This window comes from Periplaneta americana, chromosome 3 (assembly GCF_040183065.1).
Source record: "Periplaneta americana isolate PAMFEO1 chromosome 3, P.americana_PAMFEO1_priV1, whole genome shotgun sequence".
NCBI lineage: Eukaryota > Metazoa > Arthropoda > Insecta > Blattodea > Blattidae > Periplaneta > Periplaneta americana.
Window position 1 is genome coordinate 52,234,822 of NC_091119.1, and position 12,857 is coordinate 52,247,678.

Below are 12,857 nucleotides of genomic sequence, written 5' to 3' on the forward strand. Positions count from 1 at the left end.
TAATATTGGTGTCGGCGGAGATTGTTGGAGATTGATTTCTACTCTTGTTGGATATTAATGGAAATTTTGGAAAATACAACTTTTTGAAATTGGAGTATTAACTCAGTATGAATATTACTTTCCAAATAATTAACATTAAAGATTCATTGGATTCTGGTAAAGGTGCGGTATGGTCAATAGACAATATTTGTTGGATTGAGACTGTATTTAACACACATTCATTAAAAACGAGAAAAAACTTACAGCTCTCAAATTAATACTTTCAAATTATTAGTGAAATGTTGAATTCTCCGTCTTTTGAGTTCACTAATGTAATAAGAACACCTGGAATACCGTGTAATGTAGCCTACTTGAATGCGCAACAAATTCAAATGAAAAAAAAAAAAGTCCGAAAAAAGAACTCAGAATATTAAATTCGCTATAAAACGACACAATAATAATAATTCGCGATTGTGTTCAGATTTCCCTATTAGAACTCTATTTAGTGATTTGTTGTGATTGTTTTATCCGCATATTATTAATCAGAATCACTTAATTCGTAAAGATTAGATCTATTGTATATCTAGCTTATTAGGCCTATGTCGTGATTTTCGCGATCTCCGTAAATAGCCGCCCCTGCTTATTTCGCACAGGTACGGTGTGTAGCATGACTGAATAACTTTATCTGTGTGAACTGAGCAGAAGTGAAGATTAGAGTTACCGAAAGTACGGTAATATGCTGAATAAAGTAGCCATTTATAATGAATAAAACCGCCTGAGGAGTTGAGTTTGTGGAAAAAAATGTTACTACTTTACCGTATTTTGATAAAATAGCGTAGAAGTAATGATCAAACTGAAAATCCTAATATCGTATTTCCCTGTAACATAAATGGATACACTACTTTTCTCTCCTCCTATAGCTAGTAAAATGATTTATTTACATATTGCATTAGTAACACCAAACTCCTGTAGTGGAAGGAGGTAAGTGTTTCCGAGTATAGCCAGGTTAATGTTAAAAATGTTGGTAAAAATAAAGTGATGTCCCTGTACATGTACTTATATAAACAAATCGCAAAGAGAAGGGTTTTTAGGAACAGAAAGAGAAATAGGAGAAGTTAATTGTATGTAAACCATTTTATTGTTAAAAGCAATTATTTATTATGTAAATACTTCACTTCATTGGTTAGGAGAAACTAATAGGGTCTACCTGCTCGACGTGTGTGATCTCTAAGTACTTTTGAGTATTTTGTTGAAAAAATAATGATGACAATATTGATTGAAATGGAGTATATTGATTGTGTGATTGTGAAAATGTTACTCTCCAGTCGTGATTATGTAATGAGTTTTCTTAGAGTGATTTGTGAGATGCACGTAACACGAAAAAAAAAACAAATTCATTAAATTAAGATATTGAAAGCCATCGTAATTTTTGGGGTCAATCATTTAAAGGGATATGTATGACTTTTAAAACTTCCACAATTTCGGCCAAAATTTGTGAAATTTAAACTATATAAACAGATCTATAATAATATAATCTGTACAAAATTTTGTGCAATTAGATCTAATAGTTTTGAAATTATATTTTTAAGTATATTTTATATTGACGTTACTAAAAAACCTCCTTGCATCAAAGTTTTCAAAATGTTTAGTTCATATTTGATAAAAATCCTGAAAATACTTATTGGAATAAAAGTGAATTAGCATTTTGAGTTTAGTAATAGTATAAGTTAAAGTGCAATCAAAGATAAAATATTATTTCTAAATTAAAGAAACACGTAGTCTAATAAAAGTAAATATCCAGAAACAAGCAACAAATAAAACATCAACAATACATTTAAAATAAAGAAATAAAAGGAATCTAGATACTATCTGCTGACCCAAATGTAAATTAATTTACCTTCGATGTCAATTCCGAAGTGAATTTATTTCTCTCTTCTCCTGAATAATGCCTATGTATATTTTTTTTCATGTTGCGTCTCGTAATGCCGTTTTATGTTGTTTTTTTTTTTTTTGCAAATTATATTTTTTTACACAACAAACACTGGACTTCATCACCATGTTCGAAGCATAAATATTGTATCTTCCACTCTTCCTCGAAAGCTTTAAGCGCTTCTGTTACGTCATGATGCGCTGTGTTCTAAGATCTGTACATCCTTTAGCAATGTTTACAGGTAAAAGAGCTCCGCGCGCGCGCAGCGGGCATAAAATAGCTCTCGCCCGCAAATATTAGTCACCATCGCAAGACTGGATCACGATGTCGCGGAGTATTTGGACATCTTTAGAGGCACCAGAAGTGATGCCAACAATATTCAGTTATAATTTTTCGCCTTTTTTAATGTTTCTTATTACAAATATAATTATTACAAACCCTTAAAAAAAGGCCTACAAGTTACTTACTGAAATTTCTATAAACAACTGCATTTTTCTGAATTACATCAATATAAATTTGTGTTCTTTTTTACCGAGCGATGTGTTTGAGACTGTAACGTCTGACACTGTCATTCGGGAGGTCTCTAGACCGGCCATTCTGATTGAGATTTTTCATGTTTTCATCAGCCGCAAAGGAAATGCCGGATTAGAAATTTACATACCGCCACAATCACCAATAAATAATCATACTTATCAAAACAAAATTTAATCAGTTACGCCTACATGAACACAAACCATCTAACACACTACAAATGGAAACAGCAACTCAATAATAGTCAATGATCTACTGATATGTCTAAAGATCTACACTCGCGATATGATCATAGACTTTTTTTTTCAACTAATGGCGAATGTTCGTCGTTCACCCATATGAAGCCAGTTGTGTAGACCAATTTACCGACAGAGCCGTTGCACAAATTGCGCCATAGGAGGAGGGTGTACAATACACCCATGATGGAATGGTTAAGGAGATTTCTTGGAATGTTACAGGGGAACTGGAGCTTCCGGAAAAAGCTCCTGTAACTTGGACCACGTGCTTGTCCAACACAAATTATAAATCGGGGGTACGCCGGGAATCGAACCCGAGTCTACAGGATTATAAGTGCAGCGCTCTGACCACTGGACAACCGTGGTGGTTTAACTAAAGGAAGTCCACAATTACTTGCCTAGAGAAAGATATGTATTCTTGCTTGTGTTGTCTGTTTGTATAGTTATTTGAACTGAAGATACGACCATTTTCAGCAAAGTAAATTGTAATCATTATATTGTAATCATGGGGGGCACTGCTCCACCAAACTTGCCTGAACCCTCTTCTTTTTTCTATTAACATTAGAAAATATTGAAAGCAAAAGACTTTTCTTGCTTTTGTTTATGATTAAGTTTCTGTGCTTAAATTGACGAATTAATGTCTTCAGATCATGTATCTGGACTATAATATTTATTTTAAATTTCAGAATGTATAATACATAGGCCAAATAGAAATGATCGGGACGAAATTGAAATACAAACTGCTGAGCCATTTATACCTGAACCCACACTTTCTGAAGTCGAAATTGCGATAGAAGTTCTGAAAAATTATAAGTCTCCAGGTATTGATCAAATTCCAGCAGAATTAATAGAAGAGGGTGGAAGCGCATTATCTAATGAAATTTATAAGCTTGTACTTGATATTTGGGAAAAGGAAATTGTACCAGAACAATGGAAGGAGTCCATAATCGTACCTATCTTTGAGAAGGGGGCCAAGACTAACTGTAGTAACTTTCGAGGAATATCACTTTTGTTGACGTCGTACAAAATTTTGTCCAATATTCTTTTGAGAAGATTAACTCCATATGTAGATGAAATTATTGGGGATCATTAGTGTGGTTTTAGGCGTAATAGATCAACTATTGACCAGATAGCCTATTTTGTATTCGACAGATAATGGAGAAAAAATGGGAGTATAAGGGTACAGTGCATCAGTTATTTATAGATTTCAAAAAGGCATATGACTCGGTTAAGAGAGAAGTTTTATAAAATATTCTTATTGAATTTGGTATTCCCAAGAAACTAGTTCGATTAATTAAAATGTGTCTCAGTGAAACGTACAGCAGAGTTCGTATAGGTCAATTTCTGTCAGATGCATTTCCAATTCACTGTGGGCTAAAGCAAGGAGATGCACTATCACCTTTACTTTTTAACTTTTCTCTAGAGTATGTCATTAGGAAAGTCCAGGATAACAGAGAGGGTTTGGAATTGAACGGGTTACATCAGCTGCTTGTCTATGCGGGTGACGTGAATATGTTAGGAGAAAATCCACAAATGATTAGGGAAAACACGAGGATTTTACTGCAAGCTAGTAAAGAAATAGGTTTGGAAGTAAATCCCGAAAAGACAAAGTATATGATTATGTCTCGTGACGGAAATATTGTGCGAAATGGCAATATAAACATTGGAAATTTATCTTTCGAAGAGGTGGAGAAGTTCAAATATCTTGGAGCAACAGTAACAAATATAAATGATACTCAGGAGGAAATTAAACACAGAATAAATATGGGAAATGCCTGTTATTATTCGGTTGAGAAGCTTTTATCATCCAGTCTGCTGTCAAAAAATCTGAAAGTTAGAATTTATAAAACAATTATATTACCGGTTGTTCTTTATGGTTGTGAAACTTGGACTCTCACGTTGAGAGAGGAACATAGGTTAAGGGTGTTTGAGAATAAGGTTCTCAGAAAAATATTTGGGGTTAAGAGGGATGAAGTTACAGGATAATGGAGAAAGTTACACAACACAGAACTGCACGCATTGTATTCTTCACTTGACATAATTAGGAACATTAAATCCAGACGTTTGAGATGGGCAGGGCATGTAGCACGTATGGGCGAATCCAGAAATGCATATAGAGTATTAGTTGGGAGGCCGGAGGGGAAACGACCTCTAGGGAGGCCGAGACGTAGATGGGAAGATAATATAAAAATGGATTTGAGGGAGGTGGGATATGATGATAGAGAATGGATTAATCTTGCTCAGGATAGGGACCGAGGCGGGCTTATGTGAGGGCGGCAATGAACCTCCGGGTTCCTTAAAAGCCAGTAAGTAAGTAAGTAAGTAAGTAAGTAAGTAAGTAAGTATAAGAATTTCTATATCTCGTTTTAAGAATGGAAGCACTGTAATGTTTCTTTTGTAACAGTCTGTACTCCTGTGTTAGAAGTCTGCAGCGGCCATCTACTGAATTAGGTGTTAGTGAAAATAAACACCATAGTCCCATGTTAAGGGAACGCACAGGTGAAATTACTAAATCTTACAGTTTTTTTTTTCTTAAAGACCAAGGACACTAGAATAAAATTATGTGACACGTTTCCTTATTAAGATGCAATAAAGGGCAGGAATTTTTTTCAACGTGATTTTCTTTAATTTTCGACGTGTGGAACCATTTATATATAAATTAATTAAATTAATATATAAATGGTTCCACACGTCGAAAATTAAAGAAAATCACGTTGAAAAAATTCCTGCCATTTATTTCATCTTAATAAAGAAACGTGTCACATAATTTTATTCTAGTGTCCTTGGTCTTTGAGAAAAAAAAATGAAAACTGTAAGATTTAGTAATTTCACCTGTGCTTTCCCTTAAAGGAGTGGAAATTTTCAGTAGTTTTCATGGAACAACCATAGTTCAAAGATTTTTTTGTGATAACGGCCATTTCCCAGGAAGATGGTACAATGGTAGCATTTACAATTAATATCCCATTCATATTGTAAATAAAAGCAAGAAAAGTCCTTTGAATACAATATTTTGTAATGATAATAGAAAAAATAGAGTTCAGACATATTTGGGGGGGGGGGGCAGTGCCCTCACATGGAAATGGATGTAAAACTGTAAGAAACATGCACCCCAAAAATACTTTTATTAAATGATCATATTCCGATATACTGTACCACGGTCAAGCTATAACGGGGGGAGGAAGTAAATGATATCCCCCGTAACCTCGTTATATCGGAATTCTATGGTTTTGCTTTGCCCCCCCCCCAAGGAAGCGGTTCTCTCTCCACCTATGTTTGTTACTTAGCGATTATATTCAAAATGCCAGAAACAAATTTATAAAATCTGTAAGAACACATCCAAACCCACTGCTCAATAGCTTAGTCATTTCTCGTGTTTAAATGTCAAAATGAATGAATGATTTCCAGTGGCGGCTCGTGCCTTTCTTGAATGGGTGTTCACAAAAAAATGAGTAATGAACACACTGATATATTCTCGTATAGCTGAGTCACACGTCAGAGATAAACAAGTTCTAATATTCATGCACCAAATCTACGCATATGAAACCAAAATTAAAACCATTAAACAAGAGTAGAGTAAAATTAAGTCATAGGACTCATCTTCACTGCTGTTGTAGATGGTGTTGAAGATCTAAATTTATTTGTAGAGAAACTCCATGCTCCTAGTTTTGAGAGATGCAAACTTATCAATACCTTTATTATTGAAGTCTCTAATCTTGTTGAGAAGTTTTTTTTTTTTCCCACTGCCAACATAGCCAATGTACTTAATCGGTCTTCTGTCATGGTGCTACGGAGGAATGTTTTAATCCTCTTTTAATTTAACACCAGTAGCGGCTCGCCGTAAAAAAAATAGGTGAAGTGCTGTTCACATACACAAATGCATAAACAGTTTTACTAATATAATGAGTAGGCCTGCTATTCGTAGACTGCGTGCAATTTTAATACAGTAGTTCTAGGTCACATGCAAACAGGAAAATTAATTTATTTCACAACTCACTCAATTTCTTGCATACCAAGTCAATCCTCCTATCTTTTAAAACAACAAACCTGTCGATGATGTCTTCATAAAATGTCTGAGTTTAACTGCAAAGCTATGGAGTTAATGATGAAAGTTTGTCCTGTGGTGCAGCATTCCGAGTGAAATTTTCAATATTTTCAAACAGAAAAGCTTCTTTTATCGAAAGAATTTGTTTAAGTTATTTTATACAATTTCTCTATTTCCTTAGCACTTTTTAAAACAAAGAACAAATGGAATTGTAGGTTGTTCAGAATTTAAAACATATTTTTTATCCTTATATTTAAGTCTGCAAAACGGCATTTCTAATTAATTACAAACCGTGTCATTTTCGAGATACATATTTCGCACTCATTTATCAATATTTTCTATGTACTGGTACTTAAGTATCTGTATAATAGCACTATAGTGTTTAAACATATAATATATGAGTAGGCCTACACTATTATGTAGGATTAACACACTAATATATTCTAAATACATTAAATAATAAGTTAATATATACGTACATAGTATTAAACTACTTGTGTACATTTATGTGCGCTTTAAACTTCCAAATACAAGAGCTGGAACAAAACTGGCAAGCTCATGAGAAGAAATACACGCCGCGGAAAACAACTTTTAAACTTTGCGAATGTATGTAGGGTGTATTCCTGATGAAATAACATAGAGCCAGCTAATTTACCGCTGCAAGGGTGGCTCCATGGACACAAGAAATGAGGATACTATTCTCGAGTCAGGTAGTACATACTGTAAAATTTCACAGTCCTTAAATAATAGCCCCCGGCCTTGGAAACCAGGTTCAACCCTTCTCTATTATTAGTACCGTTAGATCTGCAAACTGGTTACTCCACCTACAAGTCTGACAGTTCTTCGTAACTGACAGACTCAGAAACGCACTTCACTCATACAATCTTTCTTTAATGCGTGACGTCACGTTACCATGGAAACCAAGTGCTGTATGAGAATGAGAGCCCAAATAATTTCACCTCTACAGTACTGTAAGTTCCAATAGACACCGCTCGGCGCTCGTAACAGTTGACATTATTCTAGTCAGCGGACGGTTACAGGTACTATTTATACAACTAAACACCGTTCATAACGACTGAAAATAAAACTTTTTTGTTTTGTTTTAAAAATATTGTACTGCTAATAACTAGAATTAATGATTAATACGAAATAAAATTTTGTTTTACGAGTAAATAGGTGAAGTCGCACTTCACCTACTTCACCTGGATAACCGCCCTTGTTTAACACACAATTTCACACACGTCCGTTTCCAAACTTGAAATGTTACTGTTTCAACCCTCAATATGCACCAATGCAGCTTGTATTTTCCTTACTTTGCTGAACAAAAGACAACAGAATTAGCTCCCGCGCATAATGGTATTTTGAAAAGAAAAAGTAAAGAGAGAAAATGAGGAAAGAGGGAGAAAGGAACAGGATGCCAGACCCAAGAGAGATGGAGCATCTCTGTTTCTCTGTCACTAGCACGTTAAGACATGTGCGACCCAGAGCTATTGTAACCATTGTAACAAACCAGAAAATATTCTCGCCTCAGGCTATTCCACCCTGCTAGAGGAAAATTGTGCGAGATGCTGTCAATCTGTCCAATAGAGATTTAAAGACACACGACACACGAACGGGACATTCTCTCGAGACGAAAAATGTAGGAACGTCATTGCGCATTGGATAATAATAGATGTACCGGTAATAATATTAAATCAGTAATACGTATGATTATTGTTGGTTTTTAAGGTGTTCACGTGCTCCTGTGCTCATATAGAGGAACCGCCGCTGATGATTTCTTGTAAAACACTTCACTTTTGATGAAAGACTTTGAATGTAAATTGCATGTTTTTATACTGAATCATGTACTATATTACAGTACATATACATCTTGTAAAAGGCATGGGTCTATTTTGCGACCTGGTACTTAAATAAATTTACATTTCTGAAAAGAAAAACTATTAATCGTTCATTTGTTCGTATAATGTCTTGTCATTAGTTTACATAGGACTACAGTACGAAATTTTATACAGTATAATAACATAACAATTATATTCCAGTAGTAGTTTGAAAGAAAAAAAATGACTACATTTTGTAGAATGAAGATAAGAATAATTAACGTCAATAGCATAGTTTATTGTTTATTTCGTGATATTTGTGGTTTATCTGATTACGACTGTTCTTGTTATTCAACATCGAATGTGAATCGATTTATACTACTAACCGTATTACAACTCACGCGCCATTTAGTATCCTCAGGCCATCGGTGGCGTGGCTCAGTCGGCTGAGGCGCATGTCTGCCGATCCGGAGTTACGGAGTTACGCTTGGCCGTGGGTTCGATTCTCGCTTGGGCTGATTACCTGGTTGGGGTTTTCCGAAGTTTTTCCCAAACGTAAGGCGAATGTAAGGTAATCTATAGCGAGTCCTGGGCCTCATCTTGCCAAATATCATCTCGCTATCACCAATCCCATCGACGCTACATAACCAAGGTTTCTACAACGACGTTAAATAACCAACTAAATAAACATCTCTCAGTGTACACTGTACATGAACTGTATGAAAACACAAGACATATTAACTTAATAAAACATTCATTCAACATTCAGCAGTTGAAGTGTTTAGTCGTGTCGAAAATAACTTCGTAAGTTGTAGAATGTAGATTCCGACAGGGCAAAGCAAGGTTGTTACCCCATAGCGTGCGGGTTATTGACGTATGATTGAGAGATATCTCTTGCGAGATTAATATTAACCGGAGTGCTGTAGTTGATAAATAGAGATTGTGCAAGGCATTGGTATGATTTTATAGACCAAGTGAAGCGCATTCTACATATCAAAAATGGCTGTTGATCTGGGGACACATACAGCAAGAATCGGTAGATTTAAGGTCACACGTCGCTACTTTTGCAGCGCTGCAGTACAAAAAACTGCTCAACTCTCGTACTGCGACGTGTGAACAACGGTGCAACCCGAAAAGTAGCGGCTGCCGAACCTGCTGCCTGCTACTTTTTTATGCTGCGCGCAGCTTAGAAGTAGCGAACAGGGTTCTCAGGGTTGCAGCCGCAGTATTTTTTATATCGGTTTTGTTGAAACTTTTGCTGCGGTTGCGACCAGTGTTGCCATCCAAATGTGCCAATGATACTTTTATTGTTTGGATATATTTTAATGTTAGATGTGATGAAAATAAATTAATTGTGACAGTTACTAAATGCACAACACAGTCTGAGTACATTTGCTGACGGTATAATTCATTTTTTTTATTTTCCGTAGCGTAGTTTCAAACAGGAGGATTGCCAACATTGATTAAGTGAATATGCTGTTAGTTATCATTTAAGTATATAGGCGTTTTGAAAAGCTTTATAGCAAAAAGAATGCCAATTTCTGAATACTAGTTAGGACAGAAAAGCAAATAATAGAAAGTAAGCTTTCGCATGAGTTTTATTAATAATGCGAACATAACCACATGATGTACAGTATATTGAGAAGTCAACATGGAGATGGCAAGCTGCAGCTAGACTGCGGTTGCAAAAGTGTGAACAGACTCGCAACCTCGCAGCACGAAAAGTTGCCATCTTTCCCTTCTGAAAACTGAAGTGAACCTTCGTGTGAGTCTTGTATACGGAACTAAAACACGGACATCTCCTATTCCGAGTCCGTTGAGTCACTATTTAAATCAATTACACAAGATTCCAAGCTAGCTTCTAAGGAGCGATAATCACTTTCTTTTGTCTTTACATGTTCGATATACTTCACCCACTGCTTTTTATTATTAATGTCATCCATCACATTTGCTATTAAATAGCATACTTCTTGAACAGATTTATTTCCCAATACATTTTCTGGCCGGCTATTTCTCTTCAGTTTCGACCAAACGAATTCTATGGGACACCAATGGTAGGGGGGGGCAGCCGTATTTTGATGATAGTTCGTCAATTACATACATCTTTTTCTATGATGGCTACGTTTTATCTCTTGTAGCAGATGTAACTTTGTTGTTGGGACTGGCGTGGGCAAAGGGACGTTATTTTCACGTATAAATGGCATCTATTGTTAATCTAGTAGTAGGTACAGGATTCACAATACGGGAATGGTATGGGGCAATATCCATAATGATGACAGACGGTTCTTCCAGTCGTTTTAGCAAAAATTCCTCGAACCATTCTTCAAAGATTTTAGAATTCATAGTCCCACGATAACCAGCCGGGACATCACACATACTTTGGTGGGTAACGAACAATGCTCCTGGAATGAAACCATTTCTTCCCCCCCGCATGTAAAATTATCATTCGTAGCCTTTTTTAATTCAATATAAAAAGCAATCTTTTCTAGAATAACTTGCATGACTCTTATTGGTGTTTATTTTACATTTCCAGTGATTATTTGAGCCGTTCAGAGCAGAAGTGGTGTAAGTCAAAATTAGGTAATGAGGTTTAAAGTAAAAATTCTGTAAAATACAGCGCAAAGTAGCAATTAATATATCCTTCGTGCTATTCACGGACTACTAATAGTTTAAATAAATTCAATATTAATTGCTACTTTGCGCTGTAATTTACAGAATCATTACACATTTTTTACTTACACCACTTCTGCTCTGAAAATAAAATTAGGCGTACATTTTCTGAGTTAATTGAAGTTACAATTTTTTCAACAAAATTGTGTGTTCATTTATTTGTTCTCACCTATGTCATATTAACAGTAAGCGCATGTAATTTACGTATTATAGAGGTAGGCTAAATTAAAATTAAGCTTATGTGTGAAAACTGAAAATGTAATGTAAATTGCGATAAAATTGCCATAAAAATTTAAACCACAATATCAGCACTATTTGTGACTCAAAATAATAAAGGTAATATCGGTTCTTAATAAATTGAAAAATAATGAACTACATAAATCAATGTCTGTCATATTAAGATTTAAATCCTCCCTTTTTTTATTTTCAAGTTTACTTCAGCGGCCGAGTTTACCCCAATTTGCGGTATGGAAAATAGTTAATTTCTCAGGAAAAAGGGAGAGGAGTTCACCACGCGATGTACCCTACAATTTTGAAGCTACTAATTTTGACTCTTCTCATAGGAACTATAAAGTTCCAATGATTCATAAATATATTTAGGAATCAATTGAATTAACCGTCCACGTACGAACAATTATATTATTTCAAACCATGATACATGATCAGGGCCAGGATTCAGTTGTAAGGAGCAGAAAGAATTACGTTTATTCCCAGCTTCTGAAACTTGTAGATTAACTGTGTGTGAAATTCTTCAAGGATTCTAAAGTAAAATTAATAAGAGCCATATACACTTACTGTATAGCATAAAAATATAAAATAAATTACGCAAAACCCGTTTTCTAATGTGTTATCATATGTCGTGTGCACACTTTTAACTTGCCTGCCGCTAGAGGGCTACTGTCGCGCCAGCTGTCAAATGTTGGCATATTTGATGCGTATGAGTTGCGCGACTGTATATATTAGACTGTGCCCAAATGATGAATTAAATTAAATCGATATATATATATATATATATATATATATATATATATATGAAAATAATACTAAATTCTATCTAAATGTCACATCTATAAGTGCAAAAAGGAGGTAAATCAACTAAAGCGATGTACAGGGACATCATTTTATTTTTACTAACATTTTTAATACGAGGCGTGTTCTTAAAGTAAGTTCCATTTTCAATTATGGCTGTCGCATCGCTGCAATCGTTATTTTGCGCATACGTGTTTTCTTCTTCAGTCCTCAGGCAAGCTGTGCATGCAGTTTCAGAGCTTCAGTCCGTGTGTGTGGTTAGTTGTGATCAGCTGAAATGATTAAAGAGATCGAGCACCCCGCCGACTGTGAGAAGCGGTCTGTTATCCGTTTTTTGAATGCGAGAAATATCAAACCAGCTGATATTCATCATCAACTTTGTGAGGTGTATGGTGATGATGCCATTAGTGATGGAATGGTCAGGAGATGGGTTAGAAAGTTCAACGAGGGCCGCATCTCTGTGCATGACGAGCAGCATACCGGTCGGCCATCTTGGATCAATGACGATTTGGTGCGTGCTGTCGATGAAAAAATTCATGAGGACAGGAGGTTCACAATTTCTTCGCTTTCCTTGAATTTTCCACAAATGTTGCGGAGTGGTTCGCAGGCGGGTGAATTCTACA

At 35.5% G+C, this 12,857-nt stretch overlaps 1 protein-coding gene across 4 annotated transcripts in view; it reads right to left on the bottom strand.

Moving 5' to 3' along the window:
- The window catches only part of LOC138696027 (thiamine transporter 1-like), a 94,660-nt gene that overhangs the window by 51,585 nt on the left and 30,218 nt on the right, over window positions 1-12,857 (bottom strand). The gene's annotated exons all lie outside the window — the stretch shown is intronic.